This window comes from Pinus tabuliformis, chromosome 8 (assembly GCF_031772625.1).
Source record: "Pinus tabuliformis cultivar Carrire ecotype Pingquan chromosome 8, CPIR1, whole genome shotgun sequence".
Classification (NCBI taxonomy): Eukaryota; Viridiplantae; Streptophyta; class Pinopsida; order Pinales; family Pinaceae; genus Pinus; species Pinus tabuliformis.
This window is the reverse complement of record NC_142294.1, coordinates 1,810,309,949-1,810,323,094: the sequence shown is the minus strand read 5'-3', so window position 1 is coordinate 1,810,323,094 and position 13,146 is coordinate 1,810,309,949. Positions and strand designations below refer to the sequence as shown.

General features: G+C 38.2%; 1 pseudogene; it reads left to right on the top strand.

The window, feature by feature from the left end:
• LOC149243498 (uncharacterized) overlaps positions 1–8,949 on the top strand; it is a 29,238-nt pseudogene extending 20,289 nt beyond the window's left edge.
• The last annotated feature ends 4,197 nt before the right edge of the window (positions 8,950–13,146 follow it).

The following is a 13,146-nucleotide window of genomic DNA, read 5'->3' as shown; positions in this document are numbered from 1 at the left end:
AACAGAAGCCTAGTCATAGCTAGGCTCTTGATAGGGGAAAGGCCCACTACTATAAGGAAAATAGGATAGGGTGTGTTGCTTTTAATTTTTAGGTTATATGTTATAAAATGCTTCTGGATTTGCTCAATATTTCTCCAGGATTCTCTAGAGATGCTACAACCCCAAACCTCACATCCATATAAGATAACCGGAGTGACTAAAGTTTCAAAGAGGAACTTCTTTCTATCCCACATTATGAGGTTTATAGTTTTACAATTCTTTTCAGGACCAAAAGAAGCTTTGTGTCCCCCATTAATCCTTTTCTCAATGCTATAGTTCCAGTTGAGCCTGTGATGAATATCAATTCCTAGGTACTTGTAGGAAGACACTTCCTCCAAGTTACTATTGTCATACATAAAATTAGTGTAAGTGTCCTTCTTGGATTTGATAATCATAACTTTTGTTTTGTCAGTGTTAACAATCATACCCATGGTAGAGTAGAAATCCTTAAGAAGTATAAGTTGCTTATCAAGATCAGATGGGCACCTTGCGAGAAGAACAATATCATCAGCGTAGAGAAGAAGGATGATGACTATCCCAGCTAAGATCATGCCAACACATCCTGCTTCCTCTAAACAACCTTCTAGCTTGTCGATGTAAATGCCAAATAGGGTAGGGAAGAGGGGGCAACCTTGTTTAACTCTGATATTAAACTTAATATCTTTCGACCACCCCTCATTGCTCTTTAACTTGGCAATTACATTCTCGTATAACCTTATAGCGGCAACTCTCAACTCAAAAGGAACATTTAGCTCTTCTAATATGTTCCAAAGGTTGTTTCTTGGAACCGTATCGAAAGCCTTTCTAAAGTCCACAAAGCAACAAAAGAGATTTGATTTATCATTGCGGCATTCCTCCACAATGATATTAAGCATAACGAGGTGGTATGTTGTTGAGTGCTACTTTCTAAAACCCACTTGGCCTTTAGCCCACTTACCTTCACTTTCAAGCCATATGCTCAACTTCCTTTCCAAAATAATACCATATAACTAGGCTAGGAGAGGGTTGATCATAATTGTCTGATAATTAGATGGGTTATTTGTATCCCCACTTTTAAAAATTGGGATAATGAGGCTTTGATTCCATGGTTTAGGGAACCCTTGCTTGACTGCTTGATTGAAAAGATTGTGAATGTGTGGGATGAGGACAAGACCTCCAATTTTTAAGATTTTCATGTTGGGTTGTGTTATATTCTTTCCATGACTAGCCCACGTAGTTAACCAGGGGGTTAGAAGGGGGGCGGAGCCCCCCCTTCGTTGCATCGATTGCATAGCAGGGGGGGTCACAGGGGGTTTGAGGGGTGCAGGTAACCCCACTCTATGGGGTCCGAGCAAACCTACCTATGGTTTTTTGCATGACTTTTCGCACAAGGTTTTGGACACGATGGTTTTCGGTCCATGGTTTTGGATGCGATGGTTTTCGTTCCATGGTATTGGATGCTTCAACATGTATAAATATGTATTGTAACATTGAAAGGAACATAATGAAAAATCAAGCTAGTAGTCCCGGTTTTGGGATCCAGGGGAAAATCTCTGTGTATATGTGTTTTATGTGTTATGCTCTCGCATTGTTTATTTTCTGTGTTTTAGAATTCGTATGCAGGTAATTTCTGTACAGGGTTAAAATCTACATTTGCTATCAGAGATTTTTTTTGGCTTCAATGGGACGCCTTTGTTGCTGAGGGGTTTCGCTTGGACCTATGATAGACCCTGTTCAGTAGGAGATCTGCGGGATCGATTCTTGTGGTGAAAGAAGATGGTGAGCAGTGGAAAGATAGAGATCGAGAAATTTAATTGTCAGAGTTTTGAGTTGTGGAAACTCAAAATGGAGGATCTGTTGGTGGATAAAGATCAGTGGATCGTGGTAGATCTAGGTACTAAACCAACGAGAGTGTCCAATGAAGAATGGAAGAAGTTGGATCGGAAGGTAAAGAGCATAATATGATTGTGTGTCTCAGATTCAGTATTACTGAATGTATCAGGGGAAGCTACGGTGAAGGATTTGTGGGACAAGTTAGGGACTTTGTACCAATCTAAGTCTCTGGTGAATAAATTTTTCTTGAGGAAAAAGCTGTATAACCTGAGGATGAAAGATGGAGACTCGGTGACAGAGCATCTGAACGCATTTAATACTGTGGTAAGTCAGTTATTATATATTGATATTAAAATTTCAGATGAAGATAAGTGCATCAGTTTTTTGTGTTCTCTACCAGATTCGTGGGATAGTCTGGTTATTGCAATAGGAAGCAATACAACTACCTCGCATTTTGATGAAATAGTCTCATCCTTGCTGACGGAGGAGATGAGATGAAAAAATATGGAGAGCCAAAATGGTGATTCCTTGTCTATATGAGGACGGTCCTAAAATAAAAACAAAAATACGTCATCGAGTAGGAGATCTAAATCTAGAGGGAGATCTAAATCTCTAGGAAAACTTGTAAAGGTGGTGTGCTGGAAATGCGGAAAAGAAGGACACTACAAAAGGGATTGTATATCTAAAGCTCCTGATAAAGGAAAGGGATTTGATAATGCTCCTTCTATAGAGGCGAAAACCACCTCAGATGAAGGTGGGGATGTGTACTTGGCTTCTTTAAGTGCACATGTAGATCATGAGGCATGGTTGATTGGCTCAGGTGCATCCTTTCACTTTACTCCCCATAGAGAGTGGTTCTGCGAGTATGAGAAATACGATGCTGGTGATGTCTTCTTAGGGGATGATAGGAAGGCTAGAATCATTGGTCGTGAAAAAGTAAAGTTGAAGTTGCAAGGTGGAAGGGTTAGAACACTTCTGGGAGTTCTGCATATTCTTGCATTGGCCAGAAATCTGATTTCTGTAAGCAAGTTGGATGATGCAAGTGTAAAAATAGTGTTTGAGAAGGATACCTGCAAGATGGTTCAAGGGGCACTGGTATTGATTCGAGGAGTTCGAATTGGAACTCTGTACAAGCTGCAAGGTAGCACTGTTGTTGATGGGTGCAACAGTTCTACGATTCTTGAAAGTAGAGCAAAGCGGATCACTGTGTGTATTTTAAATTAATTGGTGACCGTGTTATTTATCTGGTCTTGTATGTGGATGATATGGTGTTTGTTGGAAATGACAATGAAATTATCCAGAATTTGAAGACCCAATTGTCCTCCAAATTCGACATGAAAGATTTTGGTGCTGCAAACTATATTTTGGGAATGGAAATTAAAAGAGACCAGGAAAAGAGGAAGCTCTGGTTAAACCAGAGGAAGTATGTCGAGATAATATTGCAGAGGTTTAATATGCAAGATAGTAAACCGGTGAAGGTTCCTATTCCTATAGGTGTGAGGTTATCTGTTGAATAGTATCCCAAGACACAAGAAGAGGAAGAGGACATGTCTCGTGTTCCATATGCAAGTGCAGTCTGTAGCCTGATGTATGCAATGGTCTGTAATAGACCAGACATTGCACATGCAGTGGGAATATTGAGCAGGTTTATGTCAAAACCAGGGAAGGAGCACTAGACAATAGTGAAGCAGGTTTTCAGGTATTTGTGTAGCATTAGTGATTATGGTTTGTGCTACCAAGGAAGACCAGGATTGGACAGAGTGTTGGATATTCATGGCTTTGTTGATGCAGACTGGGTTGGAGATCTGGATCAAAGAATATCTACAAGTGGGTATGTGTTTAACCTATTTTGAGGTGCAGTCAGCTGGATGAGTAAGAAACAATCTATAGTGACACCATCAACTATAGAGGCAGAATACATGGCAGCCACTCATGCAAGCAAGGAAGCAGTTTGGTTGCAGAGATTTTGTTCAACTATGGGGTTAGTACAGGGAGCTATAAGGATAGACTATGACAGCCAAAGTGCAATTTTCTTGGCAAAGAACCCTGCATATCATTCAAAGACAAAGCACATTGACAATATCACTTTGTGAGGGATATGATAGAAGACAAAAAGATGTTGCTAGTAAAGGTGGACACTTTGAAGATACTGCAGATGCATTGACAAAATCTGTGAGCTCTGAGAAGTTCTCTTGGTGTAGAGAAACAATGGGCATTGCAGGGCTGGATAAAGGACTAAGCTCTCTTGTGGCTCCCTATGGAAAGAAACAACAAGTGGGAGAATGTTGGGTTGTGTTATATTCTTTCCACGACTAGCCCACGTAGTTAACTGGGGGGTTGGAGGGGGGCGGAGCCCCCCCTTCGTTGCGCCGATTACGTAGCAGGGGGGCTCACAAGGGGTTTGAGGGGTGTAGGTAACCCCACTCTATGGGGTCCAGGGTAGTGCCCCGGAAAATTTTGTTTTTGGACCTTATATTAGGATGGGCGGACCTACCTATGGTTTTGTGCATGATTTTTCGCACATGGTTTTGGACACGATGGTTTTCGGTCCATTGTATTTGATGCTTCGGCATGTATAAATATGTATTGTAACATTGAAAGGAACATAATGAAAAATCAATCTGGTAGTCCTGGTTTTGGGATCTAGGGGAAAATATTTGTGTATATGTGTTTTATGTGTTATGCTCTCACATTGTTTATTTTCTGTTTTTTAGAATTTGTACGCAAGTAATTTCTATACAGGGTTAAAACCTACATTCTGCCTGGTAACCTTCAATGTCCTTAGCTTCCCCATTAGCCAAGCGATCAACCCCAAAATCAATGTCTTTTAATGAGAAAACTTATTTCATTGTGAGCAGGGTTTCAAAGTTATCCATGACCTTTGGAGATTCATAAAGCTTTTTAAGATAGGAATTCCAGTCGTGTAAAGCAATTTTATTATTATCTTTAGTTTTCCTAGTTAGAATCTGCCTCCAGAATTTCTTAGGAGCTACCTTAGAGAGGTGTAAGAGATTCTCTTATCTTTTACGAATATACTACCTTTTTTTCCTTTTAGTTAGAGCTTTGTATATTTTTATCTTGCCAATTTTAAGAGATTCATCAACAATTTCCTTAATTGCTCTCTTCACACTTTTACAATCTTTGTCATACCATGGGTTGGTTTTGCTATTTGTTTTATTACTTGAAACTTCAATTGAGAACTTGTTAACAGAATATGAGAGGGTTGTAGTAAAATTATGATAGAGATTCTCTTGTCTATTACGAATATATATATATATATATCATAGGTATTTAAGCCAACCCTTTTGTAGGTTTTGTGCAAAATATTCAACAACTTTTTTGACATTCCCTTTCATACATAAGCCTACAAACATCCATTTCAAAATATGGATTATGATCTTCTTGACTCGGAGTTCTTGGACCTACTTCACTACGTGTTATAATTTTCTAATTTCTTGAATAATGGGGAGCCCCTCATTGCCACCATAATCCCTACATGCACGAAATACCTGTAGGAAAAACTTTGTAGCTTTGTCGTCCTACTATTATGTCATTCAAAGAAGCCATAGTTTGTTCTACCATTTTGTCAAGCAGTTTATATGCAACTCCAATTCCTATCATGGAAATACTAGCTACACAAGAAACAACATCTAATTCCACCATTTCCTCAAATAGTTTCAAGGTCTCATCAGAATACCCATTCTTTGCAAGCCCAAAAATAGATGTATTCTAACAAACTATACCCACCAGTTATCATAGTCCAAATTAATTGTTGTTTTCAACATTTGGTTAAGCACTTTGTAAATCTAAAATAATGGCAGTTGAAATAGTTGAAATCTTTTCTACAACAATTACAAAAATCTCAGCATTTTGTCAAACAATTTGCAATTATTCATAACAATCTCAATTTGGTGCTATTTTTTGACCTAGGCAAGCTCATTGTTGCAGCATTTGTTGTAAACCCCTTTTTAATTCCTCTAACATTTTTTTTTAAGTTATTGCTTTAATCTAGATCGATCACCCATAGTGGTGGATGATTATCACTAGGATTGTGTGAGGCTTGATCAAGCATGGACACACCTTGGGATGTTTAATTCCCCTAAAGTGGTTTACATCATCAATCCCTCCCCATAAAGTTTAAACATGTGACTTGGTGAGGATTAAACCCCACGCTAACCAACCGGTCTATACCTCGTAGGTTAAAATAATTTACTTATCTTTTTTGTAAATAAACACCTAGAAATTTGAATCAATAATATTTTTACATAAAATAATTATTTTTATTATTTTATTTTTTAATAATAATATTCTAACCTGTGTAATATAATTTATTATTTTTATTTTATCTACTTATTATTCCCTGCACAGTGAGGTAATAACGTGTTCAAAAAAAATTGATGTTAACATTAAATCTAAGTTGTCCAAAAATTTATGAAACTTTTCCAAAGTTTAACATTATAAAATAAAATTTATTATTTTTAAACCATATTTAAATTCATTTATCTAAAATACTATTGGTTCAATTCTTTCACATCTTATTATGTAATGATGGTAGATGTACTTCACTATTAATTAATATTGTACAATTTAATGTGAATAATAATATATTTTAAAATTATTATTTTAAAATTTTATGCTTTTATACGTGACCCTTTGTTTGATATGATTTATGGCCCGACTCCTAACTTTATTAATATTTAACAAAACACTAAAAATTATAAAATTATATAAAACTACATAACCTTTCGAGTATAGCATAATAAACTTGTGAATGATGCTCATGTACATGACGTTTTGTTTGATGTCATTTAAGTCGTGGCTCTTAATTTTATTAATATTTTAAATATTTTAAGCTTGATGCTAATCATTATATTATTTGATAAAATTATAAATTAGATAATTTTTTGAATTTAGGATAATGAATTTATATTTTCAATTTAATCTCTTAAATATTAGCTATTTTATTAATGATGTGTATTAAATTGATATAAAGTAAATATTTTTTTGTTGATTTTTAAGTTGAAAGTAAGAATAATTTGTTTATTATTCCCTGCAGGGTAGTAACCTATTCAAAAAAAAATGATTTTGACATTAAATCTAAGTTGTCCAAAAATTTATGAAACTTTTCCAAAGTTTAACATTATAAATTAAAATTTAATAATTTTAAACTATATTTAAATTCATTTATGTAAAATACTATTGGTTCAATTCTTTCACCTCTTATTATGTAATGATGGCAGATGTACTTCATTATTAATTAATATTGTACAATTTAATATACAAGTTCCACTATAAAATGACAGATGTACTCCATCGCTAATATAATTTATATTGTACAAGTCCCCACCTTGTTTCAGTGAGACCTCACATGTCCTAACCAAGTGTAATATTAGATCACCGAAAAGGTAAAAGATTATCGCACAGATTCTGAACATCTGGTCATATAGTCTAATAAGCATTAACGTGCACAAGTTCTGAGGACATGTACTCCAAGAAAAGCGATGGCAAAGTTCAATAAATTACAATGGGCACACGTTTCCTAGCCCACAAGTCCACAAGTTTCCTTTATATTTAGGAGGACAGATATCCTAATAAATGTGATCTAACAGCTACCGGAAATATACAAAAAATCTTAGAGGGGGGTAGGCATAATAAGAATTCAATCTTTAATAATGTATTTGTTGAGATACAATAATTTATTGGTGTTTCAAATTTATCGAATTTTTTGAAATCAATGTTTCAGTGGAACCATTAATGTTCAGGTACAAATAATCGTAAATGTTATTAACCATTTACTTATAAGTTATTATTTATTATTGTGCAATCACGAATTAAGTAAGAATTATGGAATAATAAGATTTTTAAAATTACAACAAATAAATGTTGATTAAAAATATTGCAATAAATAAAAAAGTAATTGTTAAAGTTTTACTTTGTAAAATTGAAAATTATTTAACATTTTTTACCAAAATAGATGGTCAAACAAAAACCTAATGCATAATACCTGCCAGAGGCAGGCATAATAGAGTATACATCAAGAAGGATAACGCGTACTAAAAGTTGACAAACGATTCCATACTTAAAAGCATATAATAGCCTATGGAGATAACAATATTATAATATTATCACTATCTAATGATATTGATGGGACCAGCCCGCGCTGTGTGATTTAATCAACCCAATAATTGTTGATTAACAATGATTTAAAATAATTAATTTATTAAACAGAGCTTAGCGCTGATATTTTGATTTGGCATTGATTGTTGTGTTAATGAGCCTGTACGCCGAGAGGACAGTTGTCCTGGCCTCGGGCTTCTGTCCCGCGTTTGGCTAAACCCTAGGCTGCTGGTTTCTCCCAGTCATTTTCACTATGCTTTGTTTGGGTTGTGAGCTCTGCAGTTCTGTGGGTGACTGTCGTTGTTGTGTAATGATGTTCTGCTTGCGCCGAATGTGGCTTCTCCGTTGGTAAGTGATAGTTGTGCTTCAACCTTTCTCTTGGTTTACGCTCTTGCTTTCTTGGCTCTATTATTCGTTGGTTGAACTGTTGTGAGGTTCTCTGCTCCTTTGGTGGCTCGATGCTCACTATCTCATCTTCGTTGCTCGCTCGGTCTTTCAAACTTGCTTAAGGTTCCTCTGCTACTTGTATGGTTGTATTATCGGTTGATTTTGTATGCATGCGTTTGTGCTCAGGTCGCGGCCTCAGCAGGACCCTTCCATTCTGCGTTTGCTCACTCTGGCAAGGTAAGATTTCACTCCATGATGCATGTTACACTCTCAGTTTTCCTCTGCACTAATAAGCACGATTCCTTGGGAGCAAGGTGTACTTTTGCGATGGCCGCAGTCAGTTATGAGTCTCCTCATCCAGCATTGTTGCCGAGTGGGTAAGTGTTCTCGGTGTTCTCTTCCCTTACTGTCAATCTTCACTGTCTCTTCCAGTTTGTTTTCAATCCACAGTTCTAACGTTCTGTTTTATTGTCTTTGCAGGTCGCTAGTCTTTGGCTGGAGTATCCCTCGGCTCCTCCCTCGAATGGCACCAGTAGGGTCTTTCCTTGTTATGAATGTTTGGTCGAGGGTTTCACTGGTTGCTTTTCCTTGTAGTCGACCTGGGTTCATGTTGTAATACCGTTCGGTTGTTGGCAATTTAGTTTTCTGGTTCGGTTGACTGAATGTTGTTGGTTTTGTCGTGAACTGTAATGAATTTTTATTTAAGGGTTAAAACCCTAACCCTCTTCTTGCTGCTCTGCTCCTGGAGGAGGGTTTTCTCGCCTTCAGGGCCACTGGACTTTGGACTTGTAATTGTATAGTTGGAACACAATGTTTGCTACTGTAACTATTTTGAAAAATCAATGAAAAGAATTTTGTATTAGTGCGCACAGGGTTACCTCTTGCTCGAATTTTCCTCTGCGACTATATTTGTTAATGATGGCTCGCTGTAGCATACTCTGGTGCTTCTGTAGCTTCTTAATATGCAAAGGAACTATGTGCTCGGTCTTCGTTGTTTCTATCTATGTTTTTTCTGTGGCTATGCTTCTGCTTGTCGTTTTATTTGGGAATTCGCCTTTATTTAGCATGGAAGGATTTTGACAGATTGTTTAACTGTCTTCTTATTACACATAGCAAGAATTAGATGAGAAGGACATAATAGCTAGTCAGATGGACTCAGGAAAATGAAAAGAAAATATCTCTTTCTTGTATTATTCTTCTCTGCTCAGAATTGTCGAACCCTTGTCCATGTTGTGTACATCTGTTTTATAATCTTACAGTATAGTTAAGCAAACTGTTGGCAGTTGCTTGTTCAGTTATGCAGTTGTTAACTATCTTGCTATTTTGATTCTTTTGTTCTGTAGAATACAAAGATAATATATTATTTTCTGTTATTTTTTTTTTTTTTCAAAAGTAAATAACTATGAAAATAAACTAAAACAAAAGACCAAACAACCATGTGTCTGCAACTACTTCTACCTGACTGTACTGTCCCTAACTATCCATTAACAGATAAAGACATAAAACAGGTTCCTAATACTGTTCTTAATTAACAAACACAAATGAAATTCAAATACTGATGAACCTCTCCTCCTCAGCTGAGACCAACACCCGATCATGGAGCCCTTAGCTGGATGCTCCCGCATCAGGCTCCCGAGTAAGAAAAAATCATGACTCTGGTCCATGAGGTTCTCGACTGAATAACCCACTCGAATGAAATTCAAATACTGATGAACCTCTCCTCCTCAACTGAGACCAACACCCGATCATGGCGCCCTTAGCTGGATGCTCCTGCATCAGGCTCCCGAGTAAGAAAAATTCATGACTCCGGTCCATGAGCTTCTCGACTGAATAACCCGCCTGCTCTATCTGTCTAGCGTTAAGCCACGAACTGTCTTCAATAGGACGGTTCTTCCACTTGACCAGATATTGCAGATACTCTTTACGCCGAGTTCGCTTGGCCACCTGAGTATCGAGGATCCTCTCGATCTCGAGGGGCTGAGCGTAAGGCATTTGTCTCATCCAAGACTCACTTTCTTCCTGTATGTCCCATGTAGGCCGTGTCGTATTGTCTTCCTCTGAACCAGCAGTGTATGGAAACAGGTCTGCCACATTAAAGATGGGTGAGATGCCTATTCTTGGTGGCAGTTGTATTTCATAAGCATTAGCTAAAAATTTCCGCAGAATTTTGTAGGGGCCTATCTTTTTGCACTTCAACTTGTTGTATGCACCTCTAGGAAAACGTTCCTTGCGCAGATGTGCAAGGACTTCATCCCCCACATTAAATTGTACATCTCTCCGCTTCAAATATGCTTGTTGCTTATATTTTTGACTGCTGTCTTGCAACTTTATTTTCACCTGCTCGTGCAAATCATTCATCGCTTTAGCAAATTCTTCCCCATCAGCACTCTGTTTTTCCTGTTGTCCTAGATCTCGTAACTCATGTACTCCACGAGGATGCATGCCATACAAGATTTGGAAAGGACTGTAACCCGTGCTACGATTGGGCAAGTCGTTATAATCAAACTCTGCTTGGGCAAGTACTTGATCCCACATTCGTGAATTTTCACTGATCAAACTTCGTAGCATGTTTCCTAGACTCTTGTTTACCACCTCTGTTTGCCCGTCAGTCTGTGGGTGATAAGCATAGCTAAAAATTAACTGCGTGTCCATCTTCTTCCACAGGGTGCGCCAAAAGTGCCCTGTAAACTTCACGTCCCTGTCAGAGAGAATGGACTTAGGTAGACCATGTAGTCTGACGATCTCTGTAAAGAACAAGTGGGCCACGTGAGTGGCATCGTTGGTTTTTCTGCAAGGGATGAAATGTGCCATCTTTGAAAACTGGTCCACTACTACCATCACCGAATCATAACCCTGTTGTGTCCTTGGTAGACCCAAGACAAAGTCCAAGCTGACTGAGTCCCACGGTCTACTTGGAATGGGCAATGGCATGTAAAGTCTCGTATTTTGACTATGTCCTTTTGCCAACTGACACACTTTACCTCTGGTCACAAATCTCTACACGTTCCTTCGCATTCTTGGCCAAAAATAAAAATGGCTTAGCAACTCTAATGTTTTGTCTATGCCGAAATGTCCGGCTAGACCTCCACTGTGCTTCTCCCGAATGATGTTCTCTCTCATTGAACAATCGGGAATGCATAACTGTCCTCCTCTAAACAACAGCTTCTCCTGCAAATTATAGTCCAACCACGGACTGTTATTTCTTAGCAAAGGATTCTGACAGGCTTCATAAGCCTCCTTGAAGTCCGTGTCAGTCCGATACAAGTCTTTCAAGTGCTCAAAGCCCAGCACTTGTATCGTACTCTCCTGCAAGAGTAAGGCTCTTCTGCTCAACGCATCCGCCACCTTGTTGGCCTATCCGCTAATGTGTTTTAACACAAAGGTGAAACTCTGCAAATATTCTACCCACTTTGCATGCTTGTGATTTAGCTTATGTTGTTGCATCACATATTGCAATGCAGAATTATCTGAGAACAAAACAAACTCATTCCCCAGCAAATAGTGTCTCCAGTGCTTCAATGCTTAGACGACAACATAGAATTCCTTGTCGTAGGATGAATACTTTTGCCTGCTCTCATTCAACTTCTCGCTGAAAAATGCAACAGGTTTGTCCTCTTGGCTAAGTACAGCTCCAATGGTCGTACTGCTTGCATCACAGCGAACCTGAAAAATCTTTTTAAAATCTGGCAATCTCAGGATCGATCTTTCTGTGATCTTCTTCTTCAGTAGCTGAAAACTCATTTCTGCTGCCTCGATCCAACGAAAAGGCTGACTTGCCTTTTTCATAGTGTCCAACATAGGTGCGCAGATTTCACTGAAATTTCTTATAAATTTTCGGTAAAATCTTGCCAGCCCATGAAAACTACATACCTCAAATAGACTTTTTGGGGATGGCCAGTTGACAATCACTGCAATCTTCTCTAGTTCCATCTTCAACTCGTTTTCTGCGATCACGAAACCCAGATAAACCAATTCTTTTTGCAGAAAAGTACATTTTTTTAGATTTATCAGCAGCTTATTCTGCTGCAATTTTTCCAGCACTTTGCGAACATGTCGTAAGTGTTCCTCCCTCGTCTTGCTGAAAATTAATATATCATCCAGGTACACTATTACAAACTTCCCAATGTATTCTTTCATCATTTCATTCATTAGTCGCATAAAGGTACTGGGTGCATTGCTCAGTCTGAAAGGCATTACCAGCCACTCATACAGTCCCTCATTGGTTTTGAAGGTTGTCTTCCATTCATCCCCTTCCTGGATTCGAATCTAATGATACCCACTCTTTAAATCAATCTTTGAAAAATATGTTGCCCCGCTCAGGCAGTCCATCATGTCGTCCATTTGTGGTAGCGGAAATCTGTACTGGATGGTAATCTTGTTGATGGCCCTCGAATCTGTGCACATTCGCCATTCTCCTCCTTTCTTGGGAGTAAGAACTGTTGGAACTGCGCAAGGGCTCAAACTTTCCCTTATCATCCCTTTATCTAGCAATTCATGCACCTGTTTTCTGATCTCCTCATTGTCTTTGGGGCTCATCCGATGCGCTGCCTTATTCGGTAAACTTGCTCCGGGTATAAAGTCAATATGATGACTTATACTTCTCTTAGGGGGTAATTTATCTGGTAAGTCATCCACCACTATATCGTTAAATTCCTGCAGCATCTGCTGAATTTCCGCAGGCAAATCTGACACCTCTGTGTGTAGCAGCACTGTCTTTTCTCTTCTTACAACAGCATAGCTTAATTCTCTCGTCCCGCTTGTTTCCGTTGTCTCTTCTTCCTTGATGGGCAC